Source organism: Streptopelia decaocto (genome assembly GCF_964273445.1).
Source record: "Streptopelia decaocto genome assembly, chromosome: 4".
Lineage (NCBI taxonomy): Eukaryota > Metazoa > Chordata > Aves > Columbiformes > Columbidae > Streptopelia > Streptopelia decaocto.
This window is the reverse complement of record NC_138658.1, coordinates 5,934,924-5,952,383: the sequence shown is the minus strand read 5'-3', so window position 1 is coordinate 5,952,383 and position 17,460 is coordinate 5,934,924.

Sequence of the window (17,460 nt, the reverse complement as noted above, 5' to 3'; positions counted from 1 at the left end):
ATTTTCACTTACTTTTATCCCTCTTGCTGTTCTCTTTGGCAGTCTATGCAAAGGACCAGGACCACTGATACCCTTTGGGTCTGTTCTCAGCTCCAGCCTCTCTTTTGGGAACAGCTCACATCCCTCCCGAATTGTTGCTCAGGGTGATGATTTTTGTTGGTGGTGGTTTGTTAGTTTTTGTTGGGGTTTTTGTGTTTGTGCGTGTGTGTTTGGTTGTTGTTGTTGGGCTGTGGGGTTTTTTTATTGGCTCTCCAAACATGTTAAAGTGTCATTAAGACAAATGGCAAACATTTCTCCTTTTCTCACATCTGTCAAAACTTTAAAACCTACTTTCCTGACATTTCACACAGCATTTTTTACATACCACTCAAAGGACGTAGAATCCTAATGAGTCTTGCTTCCATGATTTTCATCTGCCATGTGCTGCTGCCGCTGTATAATACATGGGGAACGTGGGGGAACATGTGATATAAACAGCTGTGAGGCGGGAGAAGAGGGAAAGACAACTAGACTGGTACCCACAGAGGGTTTGGAGATGCTCTTTGAATGGCGTATCCATGTATTACTACCAAGATAGCGTGTTCCTGAGCATCTGAGCAGAGTGTTTCCTCAACCTGCATCCCGCCAGCAAGGAGGCTGAGCTCCTCAATAGTAAAGAAACTGGAGTCACCAAAGGAAAACTCTGTAAGACTTCAGAGTAACTTTGCATTTCCAGTGCCAGCAGAGTGTCAGGAACTGAAAGGGGCCTTCATTTTTGGCGATTAATTAAAAAAAAAAAAATTTCTGCAATTGCATATTTGGCCTGCAAGCGTTAACTGATGTGCTTGCTTTTACTGTCTGTAAATGAACGATTATGTAATAGTTTCTAAAAGGAGAGCGAGAACAATACTTTTTCGTATCAAAACCAGAAGGAAAAATGTACCAAAGCTGCTAACAGCCTCCTTTATGGAGGAAAAAAGTGGACAGCTGTTTCTCTTAATTCAAGGCTGGGAAGCTATTGGTGCTGGCAGCTCAGGTTCTTCCCTGTTAATCACTACAATAGCCACATTTGCCCCATCTCCAGGGGAGGGGAAAGACCTCTGCAAGGGGACTGGCTGGCCTAGAATAGCTTGGATAACAGCAATGTGGTTAACAAGATCCTAGGCAAGTCTCTAATAGTTTGTTAAAGGCTGCCCATGAGCAAAAGACCTATTTTCAATATGAGAGATGCTGAGGAACAGCTCTACTAGCAGCAATCTGAAAGCACACACGAATTATGTAGGGCCAGGAAACAGTGTTTCACCTTGATTCCAGGATATCAAAAGCTATAGCTGATGGTTTTCCATCTTCAGGATGGTAACTCTTCCATCTGGAGATGGTCTTGACTGTTAATTTTGTTGAAAATATAGAACTCAGGGTTGGTACTGCACAAATAAACAGAAATAAAACAGTAATGTTTGTTGTCAGAATAGAGCATGCTTGAAATGGATGGTTCTTAGGCATTGCTAGATTATGTAGTGGTTTTGATTTAGGCCAGAAGTACGATCAGAAAAAATCAGAAACACTAGGACTGGCCATTCTAGCAAACACACCAATAAAGGAAACTACATGTTGTTATTTCCTTGTCAACTTGTTTCAGTTTTAACGTGGTGTGCAAGGACCCATATATATAATATATATCTCCGTATGTCTATACTGGTGCTGTACATACATACATGTATCTTTTTATAGTCCTAACAGCGTACAGTGCCCCGTGTCCACCTGAGATGGCAACACAGCAGTTGCCCTTTCTGCTGCCTCACAGCAGGGAAGGAGACTGTCACCTCCAGGTGACTTCCAGCCTCACGCGGCTGCTGGTGCCTCATGGCCCCTGCTCGAACCGCCGCAGCCCTTGTAAGCGGCCTCACAGGTCTGAGTCAGACGAGACCTGCAGCCTCCTTCCTGCCTGAGATGTGATGCACAGAACAAATTACCTTTCGCTGCCTCCCCCGAAGTCAAAGTTCATCTTTTTTCCAGCAGCATCAGCCAGCGGGAAGCCTAGATAATGGTTTGACATGGTAGGCATCAGCACAGAGAAACGCGCTTATGCCTGCTATGGAGCCTGGTACGGTTTTTCTAATATTACTTCAGAAAGTTTCCAAGTGAAGCAGATATGGCAGAAACTGATTAAAATTTGATTTTGCTTGCAGCAGGGGAAAGGGAAGAGGAAGATGGGTTAATGTGCTTTGGAGAAGATCCTCCAGGAGGAATGTTTACAGGTAGTCACCTGCCCTACTTTTACCTTTCATGTTGAATGTCATCATTCACTAACGTGCCAAGATTTTCATTCACATCAGTGTGAGCTTTGGAGCACTCAAACTTCAGGAAATCAGCATGTATTTGGGGGGAGGACCCGAAATCTGAACTTAGAAGACTAGGTTTGTGTTTTTTCATACCACTGGCAAAATGTAAATACCGTTGGTGCGACACTCGCTCATTATCGCTGAATCAAAGAGCAGTCTCAGCTCCTGCTGGCATCTTATTTGACAAAAAAATAAGAAAAGAATCTCTTCTGTTGCACACATACATTGCTATGTGAATGGATGATGCTGCCTTGATGCTCATGTCTCACACTCATGTTGATTAGCTGCCCTGTTTTAGGACTGTTTCTATTAGGCAATAGGCTAGTAAAATCATTATTGTGCAAAACGAATTTAGCTCTTTTTGCTTTGAGAATTAAACATATAAACTGCATGATAAAAATAATGGAGATTTATAGAAATGGGAAAATCTGAATGAACTAGGTAAGATACCATGGTTTGAGGCAGATGAGCTTCACTGTGGATAAATGACAGAGCTGAAGCGCACAAGTGAAAATAAGCAGAACTCTGTAAAGTGATGCTGATTTATGCTGAATGTCATATTACACTGCACAGTGCTACGCTTGCTCCAAAAAGGCTCTTTAATTACAGTTGCTCACGCCTTGAAATCACAAAATTCAAGTACAATAGAGGTGCTCGCTGTTTAAGCAACATAAATCATGCTGCTGAAGATGCAGTGCAAATCAGAAGTTCATCTAGATGATTTAGTAAGACTTACCTGTGATAATTATCTGTCTACTTAAGGCGAACAGTGTGAAGGCTTAAAGCGGGGGGGTTTAAAAATTTTTATTAACACTATTATACTTTAAAAATATTTATTTTGTTATCTTTCCTTTCTAATGCATGCATAGTAAGTTGCTTTTGCTTGGTTTTGGTTTGTTTGGGTTTTTTTGCATACAAGCCACTTACCTGCTCGTCCCATGCTGTTGTCAAGGGTGACAACCTGTTCTGGAAATCTTCTCCTAATTATCAGCCCTTCCCAAGGATCTGCAAGTGAGGGGAACGTCCTTTAACTGGTGTCCCAGTTCAAGAGTCCCAGGGGAGTGGGAGCACCTCGCGTGGGGCCGAGGAAGCCAGGATGAGGGTACGTTAGGAGTTTTGCCATAGAGGTCAGGATGGCAGCGTCTCAGCTGTCCACGGCAATTTGGTGAGGAGAAACTGACTTCGGCAGTTCCGTCCTGTTCTTCCCATTGCCCGTCAGAAAGAAGACTCGTCCCCCCAGCTGTCACTGCAGACAGCCCACACTTGGGTACGGATAAATGGGGCGAGTGTGCAACCCAAAACTTAGTTCCTGAATTAAATGAGAAAACTCTGCCCGTGGTGGTTTGAGTGTCTTGGAGAGTGCAACCTAGGCCTTTGTTGCCTTTGTAAACTGCTGGCCCAAGCTATTTAAGCTAAAATAAATTATTTCCTTAAGAGCTTTTCTCCTACAGTTTTCAGGAGCTGGCACTGAATGAAATAGCTTAAGAAAGACTCACCCCCAACACACACAAAGAAAAACAAAACACAAACAAACAAAAAAAAAACCCAAATGGGGCAGAATTTCAAGTGGAAGAACTGCGAAGGCCTCTTGAGCTGCAGCCACACAGTCGCACACTCTCAGCTGTCCTGGCCCCCTCCCCTGCACAGTGTGCTGCCTGCTGTACTCCACAAGTTTTCTTCCTTTTAGATTGTACCAATGCATTCATTTGGAGATCTCTGAAGAATTATTTTACATCTGATATCACCTCAGCCACCAGTTTTCTTTCATACCCTCCCATGCTTTTCTTACGCCAGGCAGTCCCAAGGGAATTGAGTTTATTGGTGTAAGGCTGGATGGGCTTTGCTCCCCTGCCAAAAGCGCTTGGGTACTTTGCAGCCAGGATCTCCAGGATTCACGGGGCTGGTCTGTCCTCCTGGGATGCCTCCTTGGTTGTCCTGCAATTCCTTCCCTTCCATCCCTCTTCTTCACTAACAGAGAGCCAAGTCAGCTCTGTGCAGCCACGACTGAAAAATTCATTGCAGCCAACTTACTGTTGTCTTCAGCAAATCTCATCATCTGCTTAGGAAAGTTCAGGGGCTGGGTAGATGGATTTAAAGGCATGTTGGCTCTGCAAAGCATGTTTTGCAGTTATGAAGGAACTCATAAATATCACAAATGATGATTTGGCAAGCAAAAAGAGCTGAGTTCTGTAAATGAACTATTTGTAACAAAAATCTGTGATCAACTCAAATATTTATTGAGAGAAAAGCATGAATTAAAAAAAAAATTAGTTCTGAACTAAAATGTTTTCTTGGCAGATCTACATTAAAATATTTTTTTTAATTGTAACATTAATGGCAACGTATTAGAAATCAGTATTTTTTCTAAACAAAAATAAGATATTGAGAAGTATGTAAGATGTGAGGAGAGAAATGGGTTTTTAGTGTTACGGTGCCTTACCTCATTCCCCACAAACAGAGTATGTGTTTGTCAAAGACCTCTAGACTTACGTTCTCAGAACAGCTAGATGAATGTGCCATAATTTACTATTAATAAGAATGTGGTATTTCAAGTGTATTATGTTGCATGGAAGTAGACATTTTGAAAATTGCATTGTAGCTGTTTGAAATTAAATGACTGATCTTCCTGCTGCCACGCAAAAGGCAGAGTAACTGAACTGCTTGATTCCCCCTTGCCTTTGCAGTGATCTCCACTTTGTGGCTTCTGACTTTTAGATGAGGCACTTCTTGTGGGGAGAGAAAAACAAACAAAAAACACAACCAGAACTTTTTCATGAATATGTGCTTTTGTAAAGTATCAGCTTTGCTTGCCACCCAGTCACAGGTGTTAAACAGGAGAAATTTTTATGGTCAGTAAGTATCCCTGGATGCATCTGCATGAGGGACTCCGAGATCAATGTATTTAACTGCATCCTCACTTGGAGTATTGTGCAGCAGAGTGACACACAAGAAATGGCTTCTCTCCTGGAAAACCACCAGTTCATTGTAGTTCAGCTGTGAAACCTGGAGCCATGCGTAAGCACTTATGCTCACTTGCTCTCTCTCGCTCTCCTTTTTTAATATCTTTCTGCCTTTATAGTGCCAAAGGAAATATTCAGTCAGAGCTGAGTCTCCACACAAAATACAAGAGGTTTGCTGGAGTCCCCTGGTGTGCAGGGAAGAAGCATCAGCTGATTGACCGTGCCATTTTACCTTCTCCCAAGATTTCACAGCCTTAAATGTCTCTGTCTGTAAAGATCCTAAAGCAGGTGTAAATCTTTAAGGGAAAGAGGGGTGTGCGTGGAAGAAGCAGTAGCTAGATTCATAGGTGTCGTTTCCGGATCCAAGAACATACTTACATTTTGCGATTTTGTAGACCTGGGAGCAAGAAACTTTGAACACCTTCCCCTCTCCTTCCAAGGAGCCTCCATTTACCACGTTTCTGCCCTTTTTGTTTGGAAAATGCTCGCTGCTGTGTACGTCACACAGGCCACGCTGCATCCTCGCAACCACAGCCCTTTGTGCTCGGCGTTTGCAGATGGATGGCTTTTTCCATCATACATCACGGCTGTGACAGCAGACTGATGATCTACAACTCCAAGCGCTGTAGCTCTGATGTTGTGGCTGTGGCTGTAGTAATAATGCGGGCCTACTCCAGGGACAGCGATGCTGCATGGAGTTTTTTTTTAAAAGGTGAAGCAAAAGGCTTAAATCCCCTCTTGTTTCCTATCTGCCTGCCTCCCCAAAGCTGTTTCAAGTCCCAGATCAATGAGGGAAAAAAAAACAGAGATTAATCCATCTTCTGCGGAAATATTATCACTGGTGTGAGGGAGCTCACTGATTTAGATGCTGGACAGGACATCACAAAATCAAGCTTTGTAAAGCCAGAACTGGGCAGAAATGCAAAGCAAAGTTCAGCTTTCTGATCTCTTACACTGACAGGTAAATATATTGTGATATCGGTAGAAGAACAAACTTGTCTTCTGTACAGCTGCAGTTTGATTGACTTTCGCAGTTTTTTCCATAGGTTTGTATCTCTAGTCTTCATTAAAAACCCAGTGAGTTTGTTAAATCATATATTTCCTAAGTAGAAAAACATTATTTTATTCAAAAGGAAATATAAACTCTTCAAATCATCACATCAGTTGCCCACAGAGGGTCAGAAATAATAAGGTCAAGGAAAAAACTTGTGTCTTATTTCCTGGGTTTTAAACTATTGCACTGATTTAGGGTTGAGTCAGGACGTTTGGTCGCTTGGGGACAGCAGCAATACCGAATGCAGGTCCTCAGCTGGCAGTCGCTCCCCGTCTTGCTGCAAGCTGGCAGCTGCCAAGCCAGAAGCCAGACTCCTTTCTCTCCATCTCCCAGGTGCTTTAACCAGAAATACACGGCTTGCTTTTACCTGGCTGGATGGCCCCAGCCGCCAGGCTGCCTGTTTGCACGCAGAGCCCCAGCCCTGCTGTGTCCTCTGCCGCCGTCGTCCGAAGCCCAGACAGTGGAAGGAAAAGACACAAATCTTCAGCAAGATTTGACTCAAGCCCAAGCCTCGTGTGTTGCAGAAAAGTTGGGAGCCACTGTCTGGGCTCTCTTGGCAAATCACTCTGTTACCTGTTTGATCATGGGGAGTTTTTCCTAATATTTAACCTAATTTTTGCCTACTGGAGTTAAAACCCATGAGTTCCTGTTTTGCCCTTGCTGACTAATGAGAATGCTCCCAATCTTCTTTACAATATCCCTTAACGTGCTTGTAGACAATTATGTGTCCCTTCGGCCCTCTCTTTTCCAGCCCAAACATGCCTTTCCCTCAGAAGTCTTATTTTCCAAATCCTTTTCCACCTTTGTTGCTTTTCTGCGAGCTCTTCCCAATTAATCTTTAAAAAAAAATTGTGCCCGTTCCAAACACAGTGTGCCATTGCCTCTGTTGCTGAAGGAGAGCAGCATAATTAGCATAATTATCTCGACTGGTTTTCCCACAGCTTTGCTATTAACCATTTTATTGCTGGGGCACCTTGTCCGGCTGGCAGCATGCAACCCCAGCCTTCTCCTAGCGCAGGTCGATGTAGGGTTTGACTGGCCAACTCTTCAGCTGGGAGGCATTTTTATAAGCTCCTGCAAAGGCAGATACCGCTTTTCAGGCAGATCTCGGCTTCAGAGAGCAACGTGGAAAGTATTGCAACCTGGGAAAAGCCCCTGCTCCAAAGCAGCTCGGGGCGGTGGGTGGCTGCAGGAGGAGCTGGTGGCCACGCTGGATGCCAGCCCAGGCAAAGCTGGCAGCTGCGGCGATGCCTCCCCAGCGTGCCGCGGGACGGCAGGGCTGCCAGGCGCGGTGGCTGCGGAAAACCTGCCGCCTCCGGCTGCCTGCGGAGAAGTTGGCTTTGAAACGGCAACGTCTGCAAGGAGAGTTCACAGGCTTTGCAAAGCACGGTCTCCTGGTCGTGTCTGTGGCGCCCAGCAAAGCCCATCTCAGCTGGCTGGATGCTGCGTCTGTCAAAGCTGCAGGCTCACTTTGCTTTTAGGGTTTTAATGGTGACCTCTAGATCCCATAGCGAACAACACTCTTCCCAGCATTTTCTATTGCCACGCTACAGTGGTGCATTTCATTATTCTCCGTGCAGAACGTTGTTGAATCGCAGCACATTTCTTCAATTTATCTCCCAAACACCACGTTATACTTTAATCCTGTCCTTCTTGATATTTGCATATCCTCCTTGCTTTGAATGGTACCTAAATAGAGGCTTGTTCTTAAAGGCACGGACAGATTTGCATGTCTGACTATGCCAAGAGCTGCTAATGAAAATACCAACGAGCATGGGGGAATAAACTCACCACCTGTGGAGTCTTGTTTGGCATCCTCATTCAGCCTAATAAAGAATCATTCATGTTTAATTGCTACATTTGATTGTTTAATTACAGTTATTTTACATGCCATCTTGTAGTTTTGTCTTGGCTTTAGACACTATCTGCTACCTTACTCTTTTTGAATAGTGAATTATACTATAATAGAAAAGTATTTTAGTCAAAGAATTAGAACTAGGCCTTTAAATTGTAATCAGGATTTTTTAAAAAAAATCTGTTCACAAAACCCTTTCTACTTGACGTTGCTGTACAGATTCAAATCCAAGCTTTTTTTCTGTGCAACAAGAATTATATGAATAACTCTCTCAAATACTTTTGCAGGGCCACAATATGAGTAGCCTCACCTTCTTACTGAAGTTTTATCAAATTACGTTTACTTTGTTTAAATGCCAATTCATTTTAAGCACTGCAAGATGTTTTTGTACAGGCTTAACTTGGCATAAAATTAGTTTATTGCAGGTTCACTTAGTTGGGCAATGTTCCGACTTCAAATCAATACAAATCTGTCCTAAACTTCAATAAGATGGTCTGCTTGCAAACCTGGCACCTGCTTAACTAAATGAATAGAAAGCAAACCAGAAAACTCCTCTGTTTCTTCAGCTGTGCCTTTTTGATGCTCCCATCCTGTAATTAAATGGTGAGGAGGTATTTACCAGCTTGGGGCCCTGGGGCAGCTCCTTGCCTTGGTAGCTGGTGGGTTTCTTACTGCAAGAAGGTCTCCCTGAACCTCATTCTCGGGGGAGGTGTTGACGGCCTCTCTGGGTTAATGATGGACCTGTCCTGGGCCAACAGCTTCATCACGCCCTCCCCACCAGCAGTCTGACTGCTGCTCTCTGACAAATTTGTGTAGAAGGAGCTGAAGAGATGCCCAGACATTTAAGGTCTACAGGAAAACCATCTACCCATTTCCTTCAACATTATGATCTTCCCAAGTCTTCATCCCAACAATGAACATCCTCAGGAATTTTCAGGTCCCCTCGTCCCTTGGAGAGCAGTGTTGCCCACTGTGGCACCATCTTCTCTGCCACAGAAACATGCAAAACACACAGTGCTCCTCCCCTCCCATGTCCAAAAACAAAAGACCAGGTGACTGCAAGGACCACACATGGTATCTTGCTTTGCCTCTGCCTTGCTCGCCAGGAAGCGAATTTCTCAATGCTTAAACTCCCCTCTTCGACAAGTAAAGACAAATTGTTCTTCGTATGCGCAGGCAGCTGCAACAGCAAAGGCTGCACTGCTCCTCCTCGGATCGGGCTGCAATGAAACATGGCAGCACAGGGAAATGTGCCCGTCACAGACGGTTCTCTGACTTGCAATGCTCACGTCTCTTGATTTCAGGCACTGGAGTAATTTCTTTACTTGGGTCATTCTCTGTGGCCAGTATAGAAGCAGGAGGAGGGCTTCACTTTTACTCCTGCTTTTATTCCTGCTTCCCTAATGCTTACATGTGTCTTTGAGCTGGTTGTCTGGGTGCTCTGCACACCCAGAAGAGAGGTGACATTCTCAGACTAGTCTTCATGTTGTTCAATAGTAGAAAACTTTAGGATGCTAGCAACTGGTGCCCAGAATTTAGAGAAAAAAAATATGGAGAAGGCATTTATCAAATCAAATAAAGAACTAATAAATTCAGGGCACCGCACTGTGTGAAGGTTCCCCATAAGAGAGAAAGGAAAAAAATACGATGAGCAGAAATGCTGCAGCACAGTTTAACGCTCATTGTTTACCTGCTTGGAGGCCTTAAGGAATTTCCCTTTGGATGCATCTTGAGCTCGTTCCCAAGAAATTCTTCCCTTGGTTATACTGCTGCCTTCGCTTTCCCCTTCTCACCTCACACAGCTAAGAAATGACATGCCACCTGAGGGCTTTTTTTTCAGGATAATTTCAGCTACTTCTTGCTCAGTTAAGATTTTTGAAAAGATCAGACTCATGTACTCAAATCAGTTTAAAGTGCTTTGCAAGAAGGCAGCACAGGAATACTAAATCATTATTCATCATTTGACCAGACATGAAAATAATCCACACTCATAACTAGTTTCTTAAAATGGCCAGTGTAATTACTAATAGGTGGAAAAAGAAGGTAGGAAACAACTACTATTTCTGCAGACAAGGAGCAGACAAGGCTACAGCGAAACAGGCAATTTTCAGTTCTTTTTCAGCAAGCTTTCCACATGCTTTCTTGCCTTTGCATTCATAGACAGCCAATTTTCCATGTCCCTACTACACGCCAAATGGGGCAAGATTTTAAAGATACAGCTCTACGCCATCTGACTGCAGCAGACTAAAAGAAAAATGAAGTTCAGCACTTAACTGATCCCTTCGCAATATTTCAGGGTAAATTAAAAATCAAAATGTCAAGAGGTTCAATATGTCAGTGGGCCTTTCGACAGAGCAGCCACTTTGAAGCCTAAATGAGAATTGTGCTCTTTCTAAAAACCAAACCCAAATGTGTGCAGCTGCTCCTCTGTTTCCAAATTCAGGCCCTTCATCTTCATATTTCCTTTGCAACCAAATTGGGAAAATATTCTGGCTGCTGTTCTACTTATTCTCAGAGCAGAAACCCCCCATTTCATAGAACAGCTACCTGTTTATTAGGATGGCTATTCTTAATTATCTGCATTAAGGTAGAGCCTCAGAATCTCACCGTGTGCATTCTTCCACTGAGCAAAACTGTATTTGCTGCCCTCAACATCTTTATCTTGCCAGGCCCTCAGCAAATCATTTTTTTGTTTTGCCATCTCAGTTCGTGTTTGTAAAACAGGAAAGATAATAAATGATAATACTTACCTTCTTCACAGAGATGTGGTGAAGATTAATTAGTTCTTGTTTATACCAAGATTGGCAATAGTGATCTGCAGGTTTGCAAAACATCGGAGTGATTGCTATCGCTGCCACGCTTGACAAAGAAGCACAGTCAAGGACAGGAGCTGGTGCCACTGCAATCATTTACAGGACTGATGATATATGTGGCCTTGAAGAAAACTCCCTAAAACCAGAAGGAAATGCATATCAGGACACTCAGAAGTTGAGTTTGCAGAGCGGCGTTCACATGACAGCACGGTAGCAGCCCCGTTCCTTTGCAGCTCAGCAAAATCAGTGTTACCCACTAGTTGTAAAGGGGTGATTTAGTCTCATTGGAGCCTGCAAGAACCATCGTGTGCCATTAGCACATTGTGAGAAGAAATGTCCAGGTATCACAAAAAGGTTTGCCATCCTGCAGAGTCCATGTTGCTTCAGCTCCATCACAGGGGACAGAGACATGGGGCTCAGCCTGGCACAGGACTGGTGCTCTGAACAGAGGTCTGAGGCAGAATTTGGGTGCTAAAGCTCAAAACTTGCTCTGAACAACACTGGGAGCACCCAACCAGCTCTAAAGGTGCTTCCTGCGTGCCCCTCCATCTCAGCCAGGCAGTGTGGGCTGGCATGGACCTTGTGGTGGAGCCCACCTCAAGCAAGCTGCTTCTCTGCTGCTTTGGCCGTGGCACCCCTGGGGTCTCCATTACCCACCAGAAGGAACTCCTTGCCTCCCACCACAAACCCTTTAGTCTGCTGGTAAATGCAGATGCATAAGCAATCCAAACTGCTTACTCTGTAACCTCCTAGATAGTGTTAAACTGCCTCCTCCTGAACTTCGCTATGGATGTGGTGAGGGATTTAACCTCTCCCACTCACGTACGCCTTCCCCACCAGCCGCTGCGGACGTGTATTGTGCTACGGCAAATTGACACCTTTGGCGCTCAGCCTGCTGTGTTAGTTAGATACTTGCAGGCTGTCCAGTCAGCAGGTTAGGCTATTTTCATAGCAATGCATCCACAGCAAAATGTGTTTTTCCCCACAGCTGCCCAATTTGTTCTCACAGGTGCTCCTGAGCATGGCCAGCTCTCAGCCTGAGCTTGCTGCAGGCAGGGCTGTCTCTGTACAAAATGACAGGAGTCTGTGCCAGCCTGCAGGCCTCGTCCTCTGCCTTCTCCCTCTTCCCCACAGCTTTCCATAGGCTCTGGCTGTCGCTTTCCACCTTCCTCAGCAGTTCCTTGCCACCCTGACAGCTGCCTCTGCCTTCCTGTGCCTGCAGTGAGGAGGAGACATGGCATGGCCAAACATGATGACGCAGCAAGCGCCGAGCTCCCCCTGGGCAAAGCGGGGCCTGTGGCTGGTGATGGCAGCGCCTGGCAGCCAGTTACGGCTGGGCCTGGGTGCTGCAGGTTGCTGAGAGAGCAGACGGGATTTCTCTGCCTGGAGCTTTACTCCTCCTGAGGCCAAAGAGGTGTAGGTGACCAGCTGGAGCTGGCCGCAGGAGATGCTGGTCCCTGCATAGCTCGTGGCTACTTTTGTTAAATCATCTGATGACAACTGGATGGGATTTGGGGGATGATTTTTCTGCTTTGGCAGAGACCAAAACGTTCTGTTGAGAAGAGGTGAATTTAGCAGAACATGTTTGAGATCTGGAACACCAATACCACAATTACCATGTTGACCAGCAGATCACCAGTCCAGATGGTTGGTCCATCCTTGAACAACTGGATATTACAGGGTCCCTTGAATCCCAGGATCTTACCTTGTACTTCTTTACTTACAGCCCTTACTGTATAGCTATGTATTTGTGCTGGTCCTCTTCAGCAGTCTGGTTGTTCCTCTGTTAGCCTTGTTTCTGCTGCACACCTCCCTGTAGGTACTGACTACAGCCATATGAATAAAAAATGCATCCGACACCAAGTTCTTTCACATTGTAACAAAAGCAGCACTGATAAAACTTCCCTGTTCTGTAAAGATATTATTTCTCAGCAAGGATTTTAACAGCAGAGGTTCGGTTACTGTGGTGGACAGTTATGTCATTAAGGTCAAAGTCTAACAGGTTAGATTGTGCAAGGCCAAGAATGCCTTGTGATTTCAGGCTATAGACATCCATTTAGTGGTGTGAGATTAAAGGCAGGCTGTATTTGGGGCAATTTGCATTGCAAAGTATATGCAGGTGACAGTGCAATATGACAGGAGATGTTATTACTGAGATTAGAATTTACACTTCTAACCTAAATTGGGATCGTTTTAGTCTGAGAAATCATGGTACCCTGGAAAAAAATTACTAAACATCTGATAACTTAATATTGACTGTGTCCAGTAAATACCCCTGTATTTTCCATTTCCAGCTAAGATTAATTTTCTGATCAAAGAAAATGCGATCAGAACTGCATTGACAGTGCAATAGCAGCAATATTACATGGCTTGAGGATATGTGTTGTACCTTTGAATCTCTACAGGAAAGCTAGTCAGGAGGGGATGATGATGGCTTGTGGTAGAAGCTCTGCAAGAAATAATAACTCCTCTTTGGTTTTGGAAAGGAGTTATTTTTATGTATTTCCTGCTGTCAATCAGAGAAGTCCTTTCCTCACTTGGAAAGTACAGGCAGTCTTTGTTTTCTGCCTTTAAAACTCTTATGACGCTTTTGGTTGAACCCTGTCCTAATTATGATTATTGCTATTTTGATTTTTTAAAAAAAGTCCAGAAGTAGAGAAGAATGCTACTGCACCATTTGTTTTGGTGTTATAAACTATGTTAATAAGATTAATCTCTGTCCTCCCATGTCCAGAGTGACAGATAGCCCCCTTCTCTTTCTCCTCCCACTTCCATCTATTCCTGCTAGATCAGCTTTTCCCATCACAGGTGGAGCAGCTTCATCCAAACCACCTCTGAGTGTTTTCTGGTTAGCCTTTCACCAGTCATTTTGCATTATCACCTTCCTCGCTTTTCTACTACCATCACATTAAATATTCGCTGCTTCACAGTGCCTGTTAACTGGATGGTTTGCTACTAATATCTGGCTCTGAATAGAGACATCTTACTCAGAGTATTCCCAGCACCATCTGCTGCCTTTCTTTATTTCCATTTCTAGAAAGAGCTTCGCGGATATCTGAGAAGCAGGGGAGGAATCTGGATACGGTTGACACAAATCCCAGAAAACATTTGTCTGTTTGTCTTATGCGCTAATTAGCGCAGACTTGGTCAAAAGTGTTCTGAACTTTTATTTATTTATTTTACTCATTTCTATAGCATCTATCACCATGACAGCAACGTGCTTCAATGGCAGGAAATTAAAACACATAACACAGGCAGCTAATCAAATGCAGAAGCAAACAGAAGAGTTTTGTGCAGAGCCCTCAATGTCGCTACGGTCCTGCTTTGACAGGCAGTTGAGTTTCTGCAGGAAAAAAAAGAAAGATGTTTTGTTTGTTTCAAATTCCCTTTTCCCTCGGAAGCGTAAACGTGAAATTACTCTATCTGCCTCTGTTGGGATGTCTTATTTATTTTCCTGCTAGTGGCTGTTAAAGTAGATGATGTTTAATTATTTCCTAGGTTCAGCATGGGGATTATGGTAGGATGGGTGTGGACTAACCTGCGCTGTTGTGGTGCAGCCTGGTCTGGCAGCTCCATTGCCTCCGTGGCCAGGATCCATCCACCCTCCCCTCTGTGGTGTCCTGACTCTTGTTAACAGAGTCTCCTGTCACCCTTTGCCCTCCTGGTGCTGTGCAGGGGGTGAACACCGTCTCCAGGCTCCTGGGCTGCAGCACCCTTTTCTGGCAAGAGCAGGTGACAGGGCAGGTGTCTGGCTTGGTCCCACGCACCGAGCCGCCTGCTCAGCCAGCAGCAGGGCTGGTGAGAGGTTTCGGCAGCCGGGGAGACCTGCTGAGCAGAGAAGAGAGGTTAAACCTGCCTGGGTAAATGGGGACAACAATCCAGCAAGGCTGTGTTTTATTGCTTTGCCTTTGAGGCAGCAGGTACCAGCAGGGAGGGACTAGGAGCTCATTTTGCTGTTAGGAGTCGCTGAGCTAGTGAGTTGTTGAGATTAAATCATTCACTTAATGAAGAAAGGCTGAACCAGGATGAAGGCAGGAGAGCTGTGCAATGGGGCTGCAAGAGCCACGATCGCATGGATGCATGGCCCATCGACTCCCCTTCTCCTCTCCTCTCCTCACAGAGTGAGGGGCAAAGGAAAACCCAGCAGGAAAACAATTCCATGCAAATTTCTCAAATCTTTGAGAAATGTTTGTTTTGCAGGATCCAAACAGGATCTCTTCTCTGGGCTTCATGAAGCTTTTTGTTTTAGGAGTATTTGAACACAAGCGTTACTGTGGTTCCCAGCGTGTCATGATTTTTCTCCAGTTTTCCCTTTCTGGGCCGCAGCCAACTCCTGTCTCTGCACCTTGCACCCCCTGCCATGGCCATCGTTCACATGCAAACCCCAGTCCCTTGCACCCCGGCAGCAACAAGCGCCGAATGGTCAGCTCAGCGGGTTGATGGCCACATGGCGAGTCACACAGTTGGGGCTAAAACTCTGCTCATCTGACGCCCTTTGCCTCAGACACTAAGCTACGCGGGGCGATGCTCACCTCCCTCTTCAGCAGACGAGGCTTTTCTGGTGTGCCGTGATCAGCCTATAGCTAGGGCATGTTTTTGTGACTGCATCTACATCTTTGGGGGCACAGTACAGTTACGGCATGGGAGCAGTATTTGGGGCTTCATGTGTTTAGCTAATTGCTGTGTTTAAACTTATTGTTTGAAAAGAAAGCTCTTCTAGAAAAATATTTAAAAGAAGGAATTTTAAATAAGCCACGGAGGGAGCCTAGTAAAAGTGTAACAAAATCATTTGGGGCTCTTTTTAACCTTGACAAGAACCCTTTGAGCACTCTATGTAAGGTATTGCATATGTCAATCACAGTCTTGACCCTGTTAGAGACTTCAATCAGAAGTCTGCTAACTTCTCTTGAACACTTTCATGAAATCATCATCTTATACCGGAGTCTTCAGATGATTTATTTTAGGGGCAACGGAATTTTATCAAAACCAATCTTTGTATTATTCTCTTGCACCTAAATTAGTTTTTACTTGTATTCTTTTGAGTCAACAGTTCAAACAGCTAAGTATACCTACCAAGGAGCATCCTAACAGACTGCTTTCATAATAAGCTTTTAGTATTGAAAACTAAAATGTACTTTTCTTGATTAGCATCAATAAAATATCTGCCACGTGAGTAATGAATCACGCAAAGCATTAAGTCCTTCCCTGTACCCAGCAAGTCTACACAGGTGGGTAGAGGGGTGTTTTTCTGCTTTATTCCTGCAAGCTACACCTGGATTTCATAGAGTCATTGAGTAACTCATCTCATAAAGCCACATGCTAACGTTAGCAATATAAATCCTCTAAAAATAATTACATTGCTTCTACCTCAGGCTGTAAACTTGGGTGTGTTGTTAAACAGCTGTTGCGTTTCACTCTCCAAATGACCAGAATGATTCAAGGTGCAAAGCAACCGGGTCTTCTCCCAGGTGAGACATGCTCCACAAATCTAAGACTCCCATTATTTGCCTGTCGATCCAGACACATATAGGAGGAAGTAATTTACCACTGGGGATTTTTCAGCTGTGACTTACACTAATGAATGCATCTCTTTTTTCAGTTCTCTATCCAGCTTTTTGAGTTATTTACTTGATATTAATTACCCAAAACCTGTCACTATTTTGCAGAGCCCTTGCACCCAAGTAGCATTATTTCTTGCTGTAAGGCCACAGCAAGGTTAAATACCAAATGCCACTTGATGTGACTTTGCAGAGATTTTGGGCATATGGAGTCACCAAAGCTCCTGAGGCCATCATCAGATCCACTTGGCATTCGTAATCAGGAGTGAGCTGATTGTCTTTGCTTTCCATAACTCTGCATTTGAGTGGGGACCCTCTAAACTATTTCATCTGATAACATCTTGGCCAAACTTTCATTTTGTGTATTTATCTAGGCAGTCTCTCCTTGCTTTGAAAACTGATTTTATATCCTGGCATTTTTTTCTTGTTTTAGTTTGATGTTTGTAGGTGCCAGTCTAGAGGCTGCTATTTTTTAAACTTTTTTCATTTCCTTGCATGTTTGCTTTAAAACGATTTGCTGGTATTGAGTGTGATGTATTTTAAATGGCTAAAATACAGCACATTGATGTACATTCAATAGAAATTGATTTGAGACTGCAGCAAGCATGGTACCTTCACATGTTAAAATCAGAAGGTATCATAGTTTCTGAAGTAGTGAACGTTAGCACCTGAGTAGTATTCACTGTCAAGCTCAGACTAAAGCCTATTTCTTTAAATAGGTTTAAGTTATTCTCTGGGCTGCAGATACTTACAGTTTTCTGTACTTTGAACCAAATCAAAGTTTGTTTTCCAGTTGTCCAAGGAGAATAATTTTATGAACCCTACAGTGGACATCACTTTAGAAACCTGTATGAACATAATCACGCAGCACTTTTTAAAAATCAAAAGTAACCTCAAAA